The 21,781-nt window shown below is 36.8% G+C and overlaps 1 protein-coding gene across 3 annotated transcripts in view; it reads left to right on the top strand.

Annotated features, from left to right (window-relative positions):
• Window positions 1-3,375: 3,375 nt before the first annotated feature.
• The window catches only part of Ctnna2 (catenin alpha 2), a 1,104,669-nt gene continuing 1,086,263 nt past the window's right edge, over window positions 3,376-21,781 (top strand). The window contains exon 1 of one of the 3 annotated variants that reach the window (XM_069989104.1): window positions 3,376-3,558. The gene's annotated coding sequence lies outside the window, so the exon portion shown is untranslated. The remainder of the gene's footprint in view (window positions 3,559-21,781) is intronic. The other 2 variants (XM_069989103.1, XM_069989105.1) reach the window with 2 other exon arrangements.

Raw genomic sequence — 21,781 nt, forward strand, 5'->3', positions numbered from 1 at the left:
GTCTCAAAATATGCAAACCTGACATTTACAAGTATAAATTCTAGAAAAAATTTTGTTAATTAATACATTTTGGGGGAAATTTTTATCTTAGAATGTTAGTATTAGTTTGAACAATCTTTACTAAAAATCTAAGTGTTGTACTACTGCAATTTAAATTGTAGCAAAATTACATACAGTCCATTCACCATTTTAACACAATACTGTTAATTCAAAAATACTCAATTAAAACTTATAAGTGTAGGCATGATTAACATAATTTTAAAAGCTATACACTAACCATTTTAACTTTTAAAAAATTCTTTAGGGAGGCTGGGAAGGGATGTGAAGGGTAAACAAAGGAGGAAGCTGCAATGCTTGATAAGAAATGTACTCATTATCTTGCCCATGTAATTGTAACCCCACTGTACAGTATGTTCACAAAAAATTAAAATTAAAATTAAAAAAATTCTTTAGTTGAATAATGATGTTTTAATTCAACATATTATTTTGTTTACAATGTTTCTTGATCAGTGTCACCTCTTTATCTTAAATTAAAAGACATGGACTTTTCTGATTACACCTTGGCATTTATTTTTCAGTTCATCCATTCCAATAAGACTATGGAATGAAAAATCACAGTAATAACAACAAAAAGATGTCAGTGCTTTGAGTGATTTACTTCATTTTGCTCGGTCTCCTCTGCCCTTTCTACAATCCTGGAACATTTAATGATGTCCTCTGCTTCCAGGAGTGTGTTCTGTAGTCTCAATATGAAGTCTCTTTTTACAGAGCACTTTTAAGGCTAAACTATCCCCATTTATCCACTTTAGTTTTTTTTGCAATGCCTAGCTAAATCTTTCCAATGCTTTCTTTATATCTAGCTAAAGGCCTACTTCCTATTTCCATGAGATATTTCCTTTTGCAACTCTGATCCTATCTTTGACACAAATATTTGGCTCTCTGCATTTATTTATTTTTAAGCAAGGACTGTAACTTTATGTTTTTTATTGTAAAAATAGTGTACATAGTTACATGAATAATTAGCATATTTCCTATGGAGCATTGGTACATCCTCCTTTGTTTTTCCCCTACCATCCCTCCCCTCCCCACTTTCCCAACTCCCCCCTCCCCCCAAAGTTGTAAATTTCGTTTTCTACACAGTGTCTTGTACATCTCATTGTTACAATGGGTCATCCTGTATCGTTGTTACAGCATTTCATTATTTCCCTTCCCAACCCCAAATTTAAAATATATATATATATACAAGATGCAGGGCATTGATGTCAAATACAGTGAAAACAGGGGTTATACCATGGAGGAAGAAGGTACAAGAGAAACAAAAAATCACAAAGTACATTTTAAATACATTAAAAGAAATAGGAAAAAACAATTGTGTCCCTATTTTGGGGTTCATTTCACTTAACATCATGTTATATGGTCATATGTACATAGCTTTTGACTTTGTCTGCTTGTTCTCGACTTAAACTAGTTATTGAAAATAAGGGAAACCATGGAACCTATGTTTATTTTGGCCTGGCTTACTTAATATAATTTTTTCCAAGTCTTTCCATTTCTGAGCAAATGGGGCAATGTCATTCTTTCTGATGAAGACATAGAATTCCATTGTATATCTATATCACATTTTCTTGATCCAAACTTGTTCAATCAATTTGGAAAGCAGTATAGAGGTTCCTCAAAAGACTCCACTTAGAGCTCCCAAATCATCCAGCAATCCTACTTTTGGGCATTTACCCAAACGATCACAAAAAGGCTATACTAAAGCTACCAACACAACTATATTTATCACAGCATTATTTACGATAGCTAAGGTATGGAACCAACCCAGATGCTCCGCAGTAGATAAATGGACTGTAACTTTTTTTGAGATCAGTTTCTATAGGCTGCATCTAAGGTAAATGTTTGATGGGAGGATCAGCACAATGTCACTGTCCGTGGTACTGAAACATCTTTGTGGAGCAAGGACATTTTTCTAAGGCTTACATTTGGTAGATAGTGCCTATTATTCCCCAGAAAATTTGAAACTTGTGGTGAAAAAGGAAAAAAAATGAATAGTATTGAAAAGGATATGGATATGGGATATTGAAAGATATAGAAAATAGGAAAGGCTCTCAATTCATAACCTGAAGAGAAGATAATTTCTGATTTGTTTTGGAAATGATATGACATAGTTTCCCAACAACTGTGGATGTCAACTTGAGATACAAAAAAGTTACATAGCCAAATGGAGAAAAAAGCATTAAAATATGTGCAAGTGAGAGAAAGCTGTTTACATATGAGCAGAAACAAAAGCATTTATGCTTTGTGGGGAGGACACCAGACAGACAGTGTGTTGCGAACTCAGGTCCCACTGCCATTCCTAATGTCGATGGGTTTGTTTCAACTTAATTTTGATTTCTGATTGAAAACGAAGCAAAAATTATCATTTGACACCATGGCAAAACAAAGATGCATGTGTTTGTATTTGTATTGCTTTGTATCATTTCTAGGTCTGAGCACCTCTTGTTACTATCCTTCTTAAGCCCTGATTGTTTGTGTCTGGCAAGGCCCATGCCCTGACTCTTAAGTTCCCCGGCTAAAAGCTAGCCTCGGAGAGGACAAACTCGGTTCTTGAACATTTTGGATATCTTGAAATTGCCTGAACGCCTGGTCCAGATAAGAGAATCACAATGCCTTCCTCCAGAGACAGCATCCAACAAAGGCTTGCTTGTTCAAGAGGCAAATATTCCATTCATTCTGAACACTTTCATCTTCTTCCAGATTCTTTTAAAGTCCAGTCTCCTTCCCATTGGGGGAGCTCCAGGTCCCAACAGATCTTCCTCTCTTGTCAGTCACTAGCATCGCAGCTTTGTGGCCTGCGCCCCTCCTGCCCTGCTCTGAGGGCCTGACCCTGCTTTTCATAATCCTCTGCGATGCCTCCATCCTGGTGCCACCAGCAGACCACTCTGGAAGCCAGACCCTCCCATCAGGCCCTGTCTGCATCCAGAGATGCAAATGCTGGTCCCCGCCCGGGAGGGTAACGCGGTTGTCATGGACACAGCACCTGCGCCCTTCGGCGGTGCCTCTTCGCTGCCTTCCCTTCCCCCCACCTGCAGCATGGAGCCGGCCACGCCTCTCCGGCCCCGCCCCTTCGGCCCCCCGCCCCTTGGGCGCTTGCAGGTCGCGCGCCTCCCCCTGTCCCCTTCCAGGGCCTGCATGGCCCCGCTAGCCTAGCACACAGCCGGCAGGACCGCGGGGACGCGCCGGCCTGCGAGCGGCCGCGCCTGCGCACTGAGCGCCTCCCCTAGCGGCGATCCAGACCCGCTGCCGCTCGCGCGCCTGGGCAGGACGCGGGGCGGGCGGGGGAGGGGGAGCGGCTTCGCACCCAGCCCCGAGTGAGGCGGAGACCCGGGCGGGCGGGCAGGCAGAGCAGGCAGCACCGCACCTCGGCCAGAGGCGGCTGCAGCAGCAGCTGCCCTTGTCCCCCAGCTGCTGCCTCTTCCGTCTCTTCCCCGATTAGCACTCCAGCGGCTGGAAATCAGCAAGAAAGAGGAGGAGAGAAACTCCCACCGACCCACCGAGGTGAGTCCGGGGCAGAGCATCCTCCAGCCTCGCCTGCCTCCCTCCCTCGCTCCCTCCCTCCCTCCCTCTCTTCCATCCTCTCCATCCTCCCCTCCCTCTCCGCTCCCCTAGGCTCCCTCCCGCATCCTTCCCAACATCCCTCTCTCCTCTCCCCTCCTTTCTCCCTTCCAGCCTTTCTTTCATCCCTTTCTTCCTCTCTCCCAGCCCGACTTCCTTCCCACCCTTTCTTTCTTCCTGCCTTCCTTTCAAACCCTCTTCGCCAGCTCAGCTTCGCAGCCCTTTCCTTTCATCCCCGCCTCTCTGGCTTTACCCCTTCCTGGGTGGGAGGGTGAGAGAGCATCCTAGCCTGCTACAACTGTCCGGATTCAGGGGCTGCCAGAAAATCGGGCTTGTGTACCCAGAGAGACGCTCTCGCACAGCGGATGCCCTGCAGGTCCCTCGATTACGAGCATAAAGGGTCAAGTTGGACGGAGTACCAGGAACTGAAAGGAAAGGGTGCAGGAGGAATCTATAGATTGGTGCTGTAGAGGGTGGGGGCGGGGAGGGCTGTCACTTAGACATGTTGCCAGCACCCCCTCCCTCACCGGCAGCTTCTTTCTTTTTTTTCCTTTCTTTTCTTTTCTTTTTTTTCCATCTTTCTTTCTGGGAATTGCATATTCCCAGCTTGTGTCACAGTAATTCAGCTTTCTCTGCTGTGATTGTCGTCTCCATGAGAAACCACAAGGAAACAGAAGAGAGGAAGAGAACAAGAGAGAAAGAAGGGAGGGGAGAGGAAGGGTGTTGGCAGTGTAAGCTTGCATTCTTTTTTATTCCCACCTAGGCCTGTTTAAATTGACATTTTTAAACCACCCGCCTAATATTTAGCTGAGAATTGAACCTGTGTCCTTGGTCCTGTCACTACCTACTAAAGAGGCAGAAACTCTCTAAACTTTAATGCTTGTGCACCACAGCATTATTTATGAGATGTTTGACTCACCATAGAAAACACCAAGGTAAACTGATTTGGGAAAAATAGAAAGCAGAGGGGTGGAAGTGATACACTTTGGTTCATCATGGGTTAACTTATAAAGGACACTCAGAATGGTTAGCCTACAGGCTTGTAAACATATCATTTTGATAGCAATTAGGTGCCTCATAGGCTTTAACAGATACCCTGACTCCTTACCTTTCACCTCATCTTGATGTTTGAAGACAGATTTGCTGTGTGTTTCTATCTGTCCATAGCTTACACTCAGAAAAAAAGTTGAATTACTTCCAGGGATCATTGTTAGCAATGTACATTTTTAGATTTTCACTTATTTCCAGACAATGCGATATTTCGCATTGATATTTTTAGCTTACATGCCTTTCTCTCTCTCTCTCTCTCTCTCTCTCTCTCTCTCTCTCTCTCTCTCTCTCTCTCTCTCTCTCTCTCTCTCTGTCTCTCTCTCTGTCTGTCTCTCTCTCTTTCTATCTACACACACATGCATGCATTAGGTAGCTCTTCCTTTTGCAACTACTGATGTTAAAAAGTTTATTCATAACAGGACAGTAATGCTGGTTTAGTATATTTGTTATATGAGAAGGAGCTGACCCTGTAAATCTGTAAAAGTGGTTATTTTATTTTCCTGTTTATAGCCTTCTGAAAGTGCTAAAACCCAGATATTAGTATTTCTATACAAGATCTGAGTCTTGTTCCCAATGAATATATAAATATATATACATACATATACACAGAGCAAAAATTAGATTTACGATTGAAGTCAGTAAAAAGCAATACTATACATTATTGATTTTTGTTCTTTTCTCTTTAATTATCATATGCTAGTAGTGTAATATGCAGGTTTACATTTTATGAGTATGTAAAGTAGGAGCTGTGATGAAGAGAATCACCTTCGTAAGTGAAAGAGTGCAGGTTTGATGAAGTGCTGACACAGTTATCATCTGCATCAGTGATAGGGGAGTGTGCAATATTAGGGATGATAGAATTCTCCCCCTTTAACTCTCTGTGTAGGATTGCAAGCCCATTAATGGCTTGGCTGATTCTCTTGCCATGTGGCAGAAGGTCAGTTGAATTATCAGTTACTTATATCCTCCTGCAGAGTTGTGGTCAAGCCTGCGTATCTTTGAATGGTTGAAGTACTTAATAGCAGACTTGCAGATGTGTTGTTGATATTGTTGTTGCTTGTGATGGTTGGTGGTGTCCGGTGGTGTCCTTTCTCCCTTGAAATACAATGAAGGTTGCGAACTCTATATGGGAATAAGTTAGTTTTGTCCTAATTTACATGGAACTGCTTTTCCTCCTTATCATCCTCTCTCCTCTTTCTTTGTGGGACTTCACAATTGTGACCAGGGGAAGAAAACAGCCAGGTTGCTTGCTTGTTTGCTTTATTATTTATTTAGTTAGTTAGTTGCAGTTTGTCTGCACAGAGTAATGAGAGTGCATGTTCCAGCTTTTAGTCCTGTACTTACGCCACAGAAAGGAATTCACTTGTAATAGTTCTTTTATAGTTATTCTTCCACTTAGTAGAAAAAATAGTTATTAAAGAGCTAGAAATCAAATACTATTTTACCACAATATTTTGAGAGAGGTGAATAAAATTAACTAAATGGAAGCATAATGACAAACTAGTGTGTTTAAATAGCGGCTTTCCACCCTAACCATTAAACTAATTTGTACATACAGATTGGCTTCTTTGAAAGTGTTCATTTCTAGAGGTTTTTACATTTTGTTGACTGAAGATATAAGAAGGCATGATACAAATAAAGGCCAATAGAACATCTCTGTACTGCTGTAAGGGCTTGTTTTGAACACATGTTTTATACCTCCCTCCTTCAGAGCTCCCAAAACCTGTTCTAGTCTGTGCTAGGTAGCATGAGGTACTGGGAAGAAGGAGAAAAAAGTGGAAGACACAGTCTTGAACCTCACCTTACAGTATAGTTGAAGGTAACAGATACTTGCACGAGGTCATATTTCACATTGGCCAAGAACGAGATCTGTGGATACAGTTTGGACTGTGAATGCATGCTTTTCTCTTTAGGGGTTCTGTGCCCTTCCATACTGTTTAAATATTTTTTCTCATCTATAAAATGAGACTCACAGTACTCTCTGATTCATAGGTTTTCTTTAAAGGTTAGGCATGTTTCACACAGTATTTGGTGAAAACAAAGCCTGCATTGTATGAGCATTATTATAATTAAGAGAAAATATTTATGAACATTTCAAGATACTATATGATTATGTACTAGAATGATAGAACAAGAAATTACCAGAACAATTCGGAAGGGGACCAGGAAATTATTGTATTTAGTAGTAGTGTTGGAGTTTGTATAGAGATGCTGGGGGTGGAAATTTCATGCTGTTGATTCCACAGCCCAGGCAAAGCAGAGATGGAGAAGGGAGCATGGTGTGTCAAGGAGACTTCTTATTTACTGTAATACTTGACATACTGATGAATGCATAAAAGTTTCTATGCTAAATATGGAGTCCTAGTGACTATACTACTAGTTAGGATCAGACAACCTACTGTAGTGAGGGATGAATTTTGTCACAGAGAAATCAGCTAGTTCAGGGGTTTGTTTAACCTTTTTGTCACATCCAACACCACACTCCAAGACATAGAAGTTGAGATCTGAGTCACAGAAAAGAAGAATATATTTAAAGTTATGTGACATAAATATTCACCCACTGTGTTTTAAAAGTACCTTCATTAAAAGGTCTAGGTGTTTCTCAAGAATGGTAGTTCTCAAGGCAATTCTTGCTGCTGTAAAGGCTGCTCAAACTAGTTACCTTGCCTCCGTTTCTTCATTGATGGAATGGATATTTTAAGACTGTATGTTAGAGAATAAATACTAGTTTATTTTGACACATAGGAAGCAAGAGCTTGTTAGGCTAATTATATCTCCAGGTATTTTAATTTTACTTCACTGTTGACTTTAAATAATTACCCAAGCTCCTTTATTAGTGATTCAGCTTATTATTGATTTCAAATAGATTATACTTTCAGATGTTTTATTGGGAAACTAATGTGGTGACAACAGAAGGTCTGATCATCTGGAAGCTTTCACTGATCAAGCTAAATATCTGCTTAGGGTAAGGTGACATGTGCACATTGACTACATCTGTTCATACACCTTAGTTTTGGTTGAGGTTCATAAAGTATTTTCAAAATATTCTCCATGAAATATTTATCCAACAGCATAAGTGATAGGAATTGAAGTCTTTCATCCAAAAAATATTTCCAGAAAAAATTACCAATAATTCTGAAGTAGCAGTTTTACAGTATTTGTACTTAATCTATTTTTAATAGGTAGACATGGTTTTTGTTGTTTTCTTCCAGATAGGGCAGTTTCCTTATGTTATTCTTGATATTCATATAATATACAAAATTGATCTTGTGAATATTATCTTAAGTTATATCAGAAAGTTATAAATTATACCAGAGTTTAATATACTAATATCAGAATATTTATAAATATATCACACCTAGTCAGTTTTATATTAAAGCAACAGGGTTTTTTTAAAATTTTAATATTAAGCACTTTTATTTTCCTATAGGTAACCTTTTTTTTCTAAGGTGAATTCTAATAAATATTAATTCATCACCTCTTTTCATTACATACTTATGACACATTATAAAAACACTGTGATAGTTTCACCTTATTGAGTTTGATTTTAGAGGCCTTTCTATAAAAATAGTTATTACTTATTTTAACTTAGAGGTATAATCTGAGTACACAGCAATAACAGGACAATTATTCTTCAGGAAGAAGGACAAGAAACATTAGCAGGAATACAGAAACATAATTGTATTCCCTATAGGTCAAAGGTAGAAACGTTTAACATATGCATTCGGAGGATGAGACAGAATGAATTAATTTTGTTTCATTTTGTGTTTTTATTATAAAAATTAGGTTCACGCAATTCTCATGTATCTCTAGTAAATGCAAATATTTTTAGTGATCCTTTGATCACTACCAAAGCCATGAACTCCTGGTGGAAACATGTTTCTTAGTTTGTTCTGCTATTTACCCAGAAGTTACAGTGAATCAAAAAATGACTAAGGGACCTGATGCTCCCATTACTTCGTTTTGATTAAATGAGAATTTGGTAAAATTTAGTCACCCAAATTCATCTTAAATTCACAGAGCCTGAAACAGTTATTAAACATCATTATATTCTCTGCAAGGATAAAGAAATATCCCTTAATTTCTTGGAAGAGCTGGTTGTCTTAATGTGCTTCTAGGAGCAGGTTTTGTATAATTCTAGAGTTACCACTTTGTTTATAGAAGAGAAAGAAATTTATAAGTATATCCATCTTTTCACTTTTGTACACCTCTACCATTATCATAATGCCTAACATGAATTCATTCAAACTGTATAGTTTTCAATATCTGTTCTAAACAGAATATTAGCTAAAGGTGATACATTTTTTAAGGTTTCTAGTATTTAAAAAATAAAAGAGAGGATGGTGGACTTCATTGTTACATCTCCTCATCTGTTCACACAGTATTATGATCAGTTTCAACTACTCTATCATTCCTTGCCTCCATTCCCTGCAGAAACATCCCCAACAGGTTTCATTGTTCTATTACTTTAGTTGCAAATAATTATTTCTACCTGCTTTATCCTTCCCACAAGCCTAACCTCTTCCAGCTAGTACCTATTTATGGAAAATCCACTTCTCTTCCCAACTCCTAACTGAGCATCTGCTGTCACTGAGTTTCTCTATATTGCCCTTATTCACACTTGCAATATATTGCAAAGTTACTCTCCCGCTTTCATTTTCCATTCTTCTTTAATTCTTTAGCTATATTCATATACATGTTCTATGATAAACCATCCAAATATATATATACATACCTATACATATATATTTGTATATATATACATGCACACACACACACACACACACACACACACACACACACACACACACACACACACACACACACACACACACACACACATATATATCCACACATCCATGAGAATGTATCTCTTTTAGGTCTAACTTTCACATATGGTAGAGTATTTTGTTTTATTGAGCTTGTCTTGTCTTGCTCACTATGACAGAGACCTTTCTTTCTTAGTTATATTTTCTCTCTTTCTCACACTTTCTTTGTTTCTATTTCTTTCCTTCCTTCCTTCCTTCCTTCCTTTCTTCCTCCCTCCCTCCCTCCCTTCCTTCTTTCCTTCCTTCCTTCCTTCCTTCCTTCCTTCCTTCCTTCCTTCCTTCCTTCCTTCCTTCCTTCCTTCCTTTTCTCTCTTCTTCCTTCCTCTCTCTCTTCCTTTCTTCCTTTCTTTCTTTCTCTCTTTCTTTCTTTCTCTCTTTCTCTCTCTCTCTCTCTCTATATATATATATATTTTTTCTTCTTTTTGTCATTCATCAGCCTGAGTGTTGACCCAGAGCTTTTCTGTTCAAGGCTTGCTCTTTGCAACTTTGGGCCACAGCCCCACTTCTAGTTTGTGTGGTTAATTGGATATGAGTCTCATGGACTTTTGTGTCCAGGCTAGCTTAGAAGCACAATCCTCAGATCTGAGCTTCCTGAGTATCTAGGATTACAGGCATGAGCCACCAGCACCTGGCTGAGGTGATACTTTAATAAGCACATTAAAACAGAAATCTAAGTTCTTCCTATTGATTAAAACAGTTAATTAATGAGCTATATATGGCTAAACAAATCTTCAACTATACAAGTCATATTTATTTTATATTCCTTTCATGTGACTTGGATTAGATGATGCATAAACATTAAGCTATCAAATTATATAGCTCTACATGTGGGATTCTCATAATTTCAAGGCGTAATGATTTAGATTTCGCTATGGGCTATTTTTTTTTAATGAAAATGGTTACCTGCCACCTTCAGTGGTGTGTACTTTCCCTGTTGCAGAAAAATAAGAAATTCAATACCAGAGACTCTCTGTTGAAGGATAACTGAGGAATATTTCTGTTTCTTATGTCTCCATCTTTCTCTCCTTTTTGGGAGAGGGAATACTTTTTCACTGGAGGTACCAGTAAGTTTCTTCCTCCATTTAAAGTTGAATTCAGTGTGTGATTGGATTGTTTGAATTGTTCTTATATCCTCAAAAGATTATATTGAATTTAATCTTTTAAAATGAGCTATTCACATAAAACATCATATAAACTACAGAGTTAATATTCCTCTGTCAGACTGATCATGGTTGTCTTTATTCTGTAACTTCGGTCTATAGGACTGTAGTAACTTGTGTTCCTAACAATTGAATTCCAAATTCTCATTAACTATTTAAATAGATTATTTTGAACTATGTTTTATAAATTAGTAAAACACATCCATGATAAGTAAATAATATGTTAGTTGTGTTGTGTGTTGCTAAAAATACTTGGCTAGCCTTCACTGTGGCCAACATATAGGAAGATATTTCTTTTGCATCAGTCTTCTCTCAGTTCTGATCTACTTCTGAGCCTTTAGATTTTCTTTTTTTCATTTAGAAACTAATATAGGTTACACCAGAAAATATATATTCATTTTTATTTCTTTCCTTCATTGATCATCATGTTTTTGACATTAGGATAGAAGGAAATATATAGGCAAATCTTTGTGATTTTGATTTAGGCAAAGATCTTTCAGAAAGATGCCCCAAAAGTATCTTCAATCACAAAATTTGAAAGAAAAGTTATTAAACTTTTTCAAGTTTAAAAATAACATTTCTGCTCTTCTAACGACATGAACTATGCTATTATTTTATATCTCAATCTCTTTTAGTACATCTAACAAAGGACTTTATCTAAAAGTTACATCAAATTCTTTCCATTTCTTATAAAAGACTGGCAGCCTAATTGAAAAAATGAACAAAATATCTGAAGAGATATTTCACACATAACATACAAATGACAAATATGCACAAGATAAGGTGCTCATCTTTTTTATTATTGGTGATAGTGGGGTTTGACCACTTGGTAGGCAGTCACTGGACTGTTAAGGCCACAACTTTAGCCCATTTTCAGCTAATTATTTTTGACTTAGCTTCTTGCTTTTGCCTTGGCCAGACTAAACCATGGCATGACAGACAGATACCACCATGCTCAGAATTTTCTGTTGAGATAGTTTCATGAACATTTTTGTCCAGATTCTCCTCAAACCCTGATTCTCTTGATCTCAGCCTCCTGAGTGGATAAGATGACAGATGTGTTCACTACACCTGGCTGTTTAACTCTTCGATTTCCACAATGTAGTATTACTCTATGAACACTAGATTTGCTAAATAAAACACCAACAATACCCAATTTGGCAAAGGATGTGAAGCAACTGTAATAGTCATAAATTGCTTGTGGACTATGAAACTTTGTGAACTGATTTGGCAGTGCCCTTAAAGTAGATGTACTTGTACTATATGACCCAGAAATGCTATTATTAGGTGAAATGAAACATATGTATAAAAGCTTTTAATTAATAACAGCTTCACTTACAAATGTTTCAGACTAAAAACCACCCAGATATCTGTCATATTCCATTTTAAAGTTACTCTTTGCAATAGAAAGTAAAGCTGCTGCTTCTGCTGCTGATGCTACTGGTGGTGATGGTATGTGTATGTGTGTGTTAAAGATGTGCTTTTTAAAATTAACATGTGAAAACTGACTGCAGAGGGTAAGAAATACATTTGAAAAGATTTAGGAAAGTGATAAGAAATAGGAAAGCTGCAGCTCAGGTGTTAGATGTAGACTTAGCCTGCCTACTGTGTGCCTTTCATGGATTTTCACCCTGTTTGTTGACCCCATCTGTGGTATGATGGCTGCTTTAATACCAAACACACCATCATACAGAAATGCCCCTTCCTGAAAAGTGAGGAAACTTTTGCCTCCAGTGCCTATAGACTCCTCTATTTTCTTACTAGCTAGCACTGGATCACATGAACATCTGCTCAGTCAACAGCTAGGGGAACTGGACTGAATGAAAACCTGAGGCTAGAATTAGGATCATCTCCTTCCCTAGAATAAACTTTCACTCAGTCCTATGTTGGACAGAAACCATGGAGGAATAGAAGAACTGAATGACAACTTTGTAAAGAACAAGAAAGGGCAAAAAGAATGTTAGGGTAGCAAGGTCAGTGTTTGTTACAATTTGATTTAGAGGTTTGACACTGTGTTCTCAGTCCTGTGAGAGACAGGTTGAAGCAAAGCAGAATTCATCTTGTTAGGGTAGGGTTGCATGCAAAAGTAATTGACAGAAGGTGCCCACCCTAAGATAAGAGGAATGAAGAAATTTAGATCATACCTCAAGAAGCAAACTGGAGGGACAGGGAGACCAGATCCAAGGGAATAATTTAAAGTGAGCAAGCATACAAATAATGACTAGCAGTTCCAATCACAGTGAAGTCCCTGGAGTTGGGACAGGAAACAAACGTCAGTTTTGGCAATGGCCTGGAATCCAGGCAGGCAAACGCAATTGCAGTTTGCCCATCTGTGAAATCAGGGCCTCAGGCAAGAAGATTTTTCCTGTTTTACTTGTTAAATGAGAAGCCAAAAACAGTAATTATTCTCAATGTAGTTTAGGTGTTTGCAACCCCTCTAGGTACAGTTTCAGTGAGAGGAACCACAACTTCCTTTTCTCTATTATTTTGTGCTACAATCCTGAGCTCACAGTAATTCCTTCCTAAATGTTTGTTGATTGAATCATCTCTGAACTTGCTCTGTCTTTGAACAAATCTCAACAGATTTCTGCTCAAACGATTGTAAGTTATCCATTAAATGCTTTCCTGAAAGTTACCAAAAGGTTATTTGACTTTTTGTGGGGAGAAGGGGAGCAACAATTCCTGGCTCCATAAGTAAGATATAGTATTTGATCTCATAGTTGACTATCTAGTAGTAGCTGTTATCTACCGACCTAAACCATTTATTACTGGGACAAATAAGATAAAGAGTGTAATGCAATGTACTGACTATATAGTGGCATAGGTCAAAAATCCAAACAGACACAGAATGAGAAAAGGCACTCTAGCTATGGGCAAGAATGAGTGTGGAGGAAAGGATGACTCCCATTAATTCCTTTCAATTCAGCTCTGCCTTGTTCTAGGGATTGGGACAAAGCTGACCCAGCAGGGAGATGCAATCAATGCGCCCAGCAGTGGCAGAGGTGGGGAAATCACTTCCCCAGAGAACTGCTCAGTGAGCAGCTGAAAAATGAGACACTGGGAGTAGAGAAATATTTTATCATTATCTACATAGAGGTATCTCAAGAAATTCCAAAACAGGAGATGCATTGTTCAGAAAAGAACAAGTTCTGCCCTTGACAGTAATACTTCACATGGTAGAATATCTAGAAAGAAAAACAGTTAAAGGAATGGTAATATTTTTTATAAATTGAATCAATTATCAAGTGAACATTTAGTGATTTTCTAGTTTGTTCCTTTCCTCATACAGGTGCAAGTAATTTTATCAAATTTTGAAGTCTTTTTGCCTATATATATATATATATATATATATATATTATTCAAAAATACTCTACAGAGGGGTTACAATTTCATGAGTAGGGTAATGAGTACATTTCCTATCGAGCATTGTTACCCTCTCCTCTGTTTTTCCCCTACCATCCCTTCCTTCCCCACTTCCCCAACTCCTTCCCCACCCCCAGAGTTGTAAAGTTCATTTTCAACATAGTGTCTTGTACATTTCATTGTAACAATGGTCAACCTGTATCCTTATTTCAGCATTTTGTTATTTCCCTTCCCCTCCCAAAATTAGAAAAATGTATATACAAGATGCAGGGCATGGGAATAAAATATAGTGAAAACAGGAGTTATACCCTGGGGGAAGAACATACAAAAGAAACAAAAAAAAACACATAGTACATTATAAGTACATTAAAAGCAACAGCAACAAAGATAAAACGTCTTGTATCCTATCTTGGGGTTCATTTCCCTTAGAATCATCTTATGGTATATGTAAATAGCTTTTGACCTTTTCTGAATTGTGAAGTCTTTTGAAAGCACCTGAGTTCATATAATTTTGTATCTTATTGTTTAGGTAAACATATTTATGCATTTCCTTATATAATAAAAATTCTTCTTCATAATTCTCTGTATGACATTACATCTATAGATCTATCTCAATGAAATAGGCCTATGTGATGTAGCATTCTTTCTCCCTCTCTCTCTCTCTCACACACACACCGCCTCACACTACAATCACACACATCACACTCATACATATCCACACTCACAAATGTGAAATGATATTCTGTACCTCATTTTCAATTCATAGTCTAGGAATACTGGCATATGGGTAAATGAAGCTATAACCATTGCTAATTATTTTATATTGTGGGTATACCACAAATTTAATAGAAATTCAGTTTGTTTCTGCTCTTTTGCAATTGCAAACTATATTGTTACAAATGTCCTTATAAAAGTGTGTTGTCCACATGTACAAATGAAAATTTAAAGGGAAGACTGTGAATTATAATTGTTGGGTCATAAAATATGTTCATTTTAGATTTTAATAGTCAGTGTTAAAATGACTCTTAAAATTGTAATAGCAACTTACATTTCATCCAGCAGGTATGAAATAAATATTTCTTTTTAAACAGCCCTAATTTTTTTTGGTCAGTTGTAGGACTTGAACTCTTGGCTTGGGCACTGTCCCTGTGCTCTTCAGCTCAAGGCGAGTGCTCTACCACTTGAGCCACGGCGCCATTTTGCCTTTGCCAATACAAGACAAATTTAAATTTGTAAAGATTTACCAACTAGTTTACAAAACATATATCTCTTTTTTATATGAATTTATTTTCTTGATTTCTACAGCCTGAGTCCCTTCCTTTTCTTCTTTCCCTTCCCTTCTCCTCCCTTTCCTTCCTTTCCCTTGCTTTTCCATCTCCTTTCCCTCCAATCCCATTCTTCCCTTCCCTCCTTCTCTACTGAGTGTATTTTCATGTCTTTGCTTTTGGTTTTGATTTTAACGTATATAATCTATTCATAACCTCTTCATGTAAAGATGTTTGTTGTTAGTCTGAAACAAATGATGTACTGAAAACTACTGTGCTGTGCAGCATGGGTGTAATATCTAGTAGATCATTTTTTTCTTAAGTTTCTATTTTTGTTCTCTTTTGATGAAATGTATAACTTGGTTGTAAAATTTCATAAATAATACTCTTCATACTTAAACCAGTATTATACTTAATTTGAGAACAATTAGAGAAGTAGGGGCTTTCAAAATTTGTTCATTGGATCATAAATATCTTTTAAATAGGAGGAACTTTTTCATGTGTGTTCTTTGTTACCATCATGTACATCATTTTTATTGTTGCTGGGAAAATATGTTCTTTACATTTTCCAATTTGTTTACAATATGTTGATATAAAGATTATTATATTTACCTTTTATATATGCTTTTGTACCTAATTATATTGTTGAAACTTTCATTGGCTCAAAATAACTGCCCCTTTTCATGTGTTATCCTAACTCATTTGTGTGACCTACTTGTGTGTTGAGATAGTGAGTCATGGTTCAAATACACACATGCATTTTTGTAAGTCATAAGTTACATGTAAGTGATAAATATAATCACTTTTTTCTTGGAGGTTTTTCTAATTTTATATTGCAAATCACTTGTTCTCTCTCACACTTAATTTGAGTGAGACATTTTTCATATGTGTAACATTGTGGTCCAAACACCCCTTTTATACAGAACACTACTTGTATTTTTTATCTCTCAATTTCTCTTGGATGGAACCAAGTACATAGTGAGCTTAGATTTCATAAATTCAGTTCTAAATTTATTCTGAGTGCTTCACAGTGATTCATTTTGCATGAGACTCTTCATGGTCCCAGGAACCATGAGCTGAATTGAGTGAACAATGATTTGATGAAGCTGGGTAACGTGCTTGATTATGATAATGCTCAAGATATTAAACTTTTTAAATTGATTGGATTGGCTTTATTCTTTGAATATCTGATATGCAAAATATAATTTTGTGCTCACTTGCATGCTGAAGTTGTTCTGCTACACAACATTTTAATCCATATTCTGTACTTTTATTTTAGAAATATATGAATATTAACACAACAACCAGTTCATGTCATCTCATCACTAAAAACTTTTCATTTAATCTCCAGTTCTGGCACTAAGACCTTCTTTTACAAACCTAAGGAGAAGCTGATAATGCAGATTGAGAAAATGGGCTAATTGCTTTGAATTGCAGTTATTCATCTTGTCTAGGCTTTATGCGTACATCTCAGAATTCATTTCTTATTTTTTAAGTTTTTATTTTTTTGTGCTTCTCATGGTTCTTGAAGTTGGATTCTAAGCACTGTCTTTGAGCTTCTTTGGCTCAAGGCTAGTGCTCTACCATTTGAGCTATAGCTCCACCTCTGGCTATTTTAGTGTTTCATGGGTGGTAAGGGTCTTATGGACTTTTTGCCTGGGATGGCTTTGAATCCCAATCCTCAGATATCAGGCTTCTGGATAGCTAGGATTATACACATGGGCCACTGGCTTGCTTTATTCTTAATGAAAAAACCAACATTCAATCCTACAATCTACCTTAAGATAGTGTAGATAGATGAGAAAAATTTTATTGTAAAACAGGCATTTTTCTTTGGAGAATATTGAATATGGATGTGAAATTAGTATTGAGTGGCCTGTTGGTATTTATGAAATCACAAGATACTGTGGTAACGCTAAATTATTAAATTTAGTTTTAAGAATATATTTAAGTGTAATAGTTCACTGTTTCTTTATTTTTATTTTTTTGCTTATGTGGTGCTGAGGAATAGAACCCAAGACCTCATGCATGCAAGGCAAGTGCTCTACCACTGAGCCACCTTCTCAGCCATGTGTCTTTAAATCTATATCCACCAACAATAGCTGAGATATTATATGTAAAACTGTCAACTACTAGAAGTTTCATTGCTTCTGCAAAAAATTGTTTGAAACATTTGAAACAAAGATATTATTTGGTGGAATTTTCCTGTGGCAGGCATGACTTTGGAAGGCAATTGTTTGTTGTTGATGTCATGAAGAATTGATCTCTTTAACCCAGGTGTATTACTAAGCCCAGGTGTATTATTGCATTTTACTGTGGCTTATCTTGGAAATGTTGAATTGTTCTCAGTTAAACCATGTTAACATACATAATACTCTTTTCAGAATTATAAATGTGGTATTAAAATGTCTTATCAGGCAGAATTCTAATTGTATAGATTTTATTTTATTTATTGTACCCTATTATAATAGTAAAACAATCCATGCCATTTGACATCTATTCAAGAAAGTACAAGTAATCATTAACATAAAAATGTCTAAGTCTTTGTATATGGAAAACTACAAATTATATTAAATTAGAACAAACTTAAACAGAAAGACATTAGTATTCATAGATGGGAAAAATTATTGTTGTACAAAGCAACCATTGACAGTGTCAGTGTCTCATGCCTGAAATATTAGCTACTAAGGAGGTTGAGATCTAAGGATTGGGGTCAAAGCCAGCCCAGGCAGAAGTATCCCCATGAGTCTCTTATCTCCAATTAATCACTCACAAACTGTGGCTCAAAGTGGTAGAGTGCTAACTATGGGCAAAAGAACTAATGGACAGTGGGAAGGGATGGGAAGGGTAAACAAAGGAGGAGGCTACAATGCTTGATAAGAAATGTACTCACTATCTTGCCCATGTAATTGTAACCCCTCTGTACAGTATTTTCACAATAAAAAAAAGAAAAAAAAAGAACTCATGGACAGTGACTACACCCTGGGTTCAATCTTCATAATTGACATTAAAGAAAAAAAACAATAACTGATCTACAGATTCAGAGATATTGCTATTAAAATCCCAGCCTCCATTTTTTCCTCAGAAATTGACATGCTGATCCTAAAATTCATATGGAACATGAGAACAGACAAAAATTTCTAAAAGAGAACAAAATTGGAAGACTCACAAATGTCAGGTTTAAATTTACTACAAACTACAGTAATTAAGATGTAGAGCCACAGAATAGAATTGGACATACAGAAATAAACCCATATATTTATGGTCAGTTGATAGTTCAGCAGAGGTGACAAGATAATTCAATGAGGAAAAATAAAAATGGTCTTTTTTTTGGTGGGGGTGGTGGTACTGGTGTTTGAACATAGAGCCTTTTGTTTGATCGGCAGGTGCTATACCAGTTAGCCATGCCTTCAGGGCCACTTTACATTGGTTATAGAGTTACATTGGTTACATTGGGGATAGAGTGTGTATCTGGATCTAAATCCTCCTATTTTTCCCCTTCCTTCTGTTTGGGTTTTTTAACTGTATTTTTTTGTCTTTTCTTTTTTGGTACTGGAGATCGAACCCAGGACGTTGCACTTGCTAGGCAAGTGCTTTGCCACTGAGCTACATCTCAGCCCTCCCCTTCCTTCTGTACCTGTAATTATTTATACATGTCATCACACCAGTTTTTTTTTATAAGAAAATAGAAACCTTTCAATCTTGCAGTTATTTTCCATTAGAATGTCCTGGGACTGCAATCTTGTCAGTTTTAAGTCTCCCATGTAGATAGCATGACAGGATGCCCCACTTTGCCTAGCGACTGATTGAGAGGTTTGCATGTGTTCTTTCTGATCATCACTCCTAATCTCAACTTCAAAGTAGCTAGGACTACAGGTGTAAGACACTAGCACCTGGCTTGCAGTCTTTTTTTTTATTTAAATAAAGGATGTGAAGATCACTGAATTGTTTACATGGAACATAATTTGGAATCACATCACTTATTTTCCTGCTTCATAGAAATTAACTTCTGAAATATATGACAGACATATATTTTTATTCCATAAAACTCTAAAAAAACATACCTGGAAATTTTAGTGGTCTTGGATTAGCCAGTGGTTTCTTCAATGAGATATCTTAGGCACAGCACAAAAAGAAAAAGAATAGATGAATTGGATTTCATCATAACTAAGAACATTGTTGAAGAACATTTTCAACAAACTAAAAAGATAATCCCCAGAGTTGAAAAATGTACAAGAAATATCAAAAGAATAGACTCTCAGACAAAAAGTATCAGAAATTAATAGTTTTAAAATACCTCAAGAAAAGTACTTGAATAGGCATTTATACAAAAGAGATACCTGTACACAAAACTGAAATTAAGTACATTAAAATATGGTAAGCACTATTGATAATAAAGTGATTGTAAATCAAAACTATCATGAAAGTCAAGTTCATACTCATTAGACTGATTCATATAAAATATATTGATAACAAACATTGGTGAGGATGTGGAAGAATTGGAATCCTCATACTTTGCTAGTAGGGATGTAATAGGGTGCAGCAAGACTGGAAAACAGTTTGTATTTTCTTAATGAAAAAAGTTCTTTCTGCTCACAGCTTGTGTTCTACCAACTGAGATAGAACTCTAGTACTAAAGTATGTCTTTAAGAGAAATAAAGGCATATACCAATAAAACGCTGTGTGTTTCCATTCAGAGCAGTATTATCCAGTATGGCAAACAAACAGGAAAGAACTGATGTCTATCAGATAAAAAGAAAGGATTGAACAAAATATGGTATATCTGTACAAGGGGATAATATTCAGCCACAATAGAATTATAAGAAAAGTATTTATGAGAAAGTATAGATAACTTTAAGAACATTATGATTCATAAATTAGATAGAAATCATCACATATTATATGACTTTACTTCAAAAAATTGAGCAGAATAGGCAATAGACAGAAAATAAACTACTTCTTATTAAGAGGTAGAAAGAAGACAGGGATACAGAACAGATGTCAAAGAATATGAGTTTATTTTGTGATGATGAAAGTTATGGAATATATTGAAGAGCGAATTATATATAATGATCATATGTATACTGAAACCTCACTGTATTCTGCAATTTAAAATTGTGAATATAAATAAATTACATCTACAAAATTTTAAAATGAGTGAACCAAATGATTACTTCTCTTTTATCTTTCCATTTGTAAAACATAGATCAGACCTTGTCATCATTTGAAACCGTGTATTGTTTTTATGAGAGTAACTGAAATTCACTAACATTTTATATGATACAATTGGTGCTCAATTCCTCTAATCACAACAGTGAATATTTCACTTTAAAATATACTTAATTATTATGATGGCATATACCCATACTATATCTGTGAAAGAGGTTTCCTTCTAGCCTCTTCTAGGTAAGGCACTCTTGACATACCAAGATGAGTTGAGTTGTGGTTACCCGCTTCGTACATCTAATGATACACAGTAGAAAAGGCTATAAACAAACAGCTAAAGGACAGGACATGGGATAGAAGTATACACACCATGAAGGATAGCATAGCACAATGCATTTAGCAGAGTCTTTGAAGAGAGTTAACTCCTGATGAAATGAGAAGGAAGGAGAAAAATAGGGCCAATTAGGAACTATTTGGATGTAAGATATTTGGAGCAAAAGGATACAGGGGAATCTGTGGTCATCATTTGTCTTTCTGGTTGAAAAGAGTTGGGGATTATAGTGATGCTTAGTTTGGATGTTAAATTTGAAGCACTTATAGGGCTTTCAATTCCAAATCTTCAGTAGACACTTGTGAATGAGGTCTGGATTTCTGAATTGCTGGTATTCCAATTAGAAACTGTGGGTCAAAGATGGACTTGATAATTAAAATCACAGAAGTAAATGAAGTCTTCTAACCAGTAGCATAAAGCACCATAACAAGTATGGTTCTGCCTGCTTAGGAGTTCCAGTGCTCAAGGAAAGACCAAAGAAAGAAAAGAACACAGATGTGGGCAAAAGAAATGAATCATATTAAGGTATTTATTTACTACTGAATCAGGGAATCTGCCATGTACAAACGAAGAGAAACAAATCTTAGTTTTAATTTGAGCTGGTGGTTTATATTCTTATGCAACACACCCAGAAGCAATGAAAGGCCAATCATGAGGTTAAAGCTGCATCTGTTCTTTGCTTTCACTTGGTCCTCTCTGGGACTTGGACAGCCAACATGGCCAAAGAAGGGTTGGGGATGGCTGCAGTAGGAGACTCCTCAGTAGCTGTAGTGCTAGAATTTCAGCAGATTCACAGATGAGTCTGATGGGGCCAGGGTGCTTAGCTGGTAACGAGGAGGTCAGTGGGAGACAGAGGCAGCCCAAACTTGCCTTCAATCTGTTCATAGTCTCCTTAGAAGACTTTCTGAGGGGGAAAGTTAGGTGTGTTCATCTTGGTTCCTAATACTTAAGCCAGCAATATTTTCCTTCCAGTTATATTCTGCATCTTACTGCCTGAATTGA

The sequence above is a fragment of the Dipodomys merriami genome, unplaced genomic scaffold, assembly GCF_024711535.1.
Source record: "Dipodomys merriami isolate MVZ:Mamm:240054 unplaced genomic scaffold, mDipMer1.0.p SCAF_37, whole genome shotgun sequence".
NCBI lineage: Eukaryota > Metazoa > Chordata > Mammalia > Rodentia > Heteromyidae > Dipodomys > Dipodomys merriami.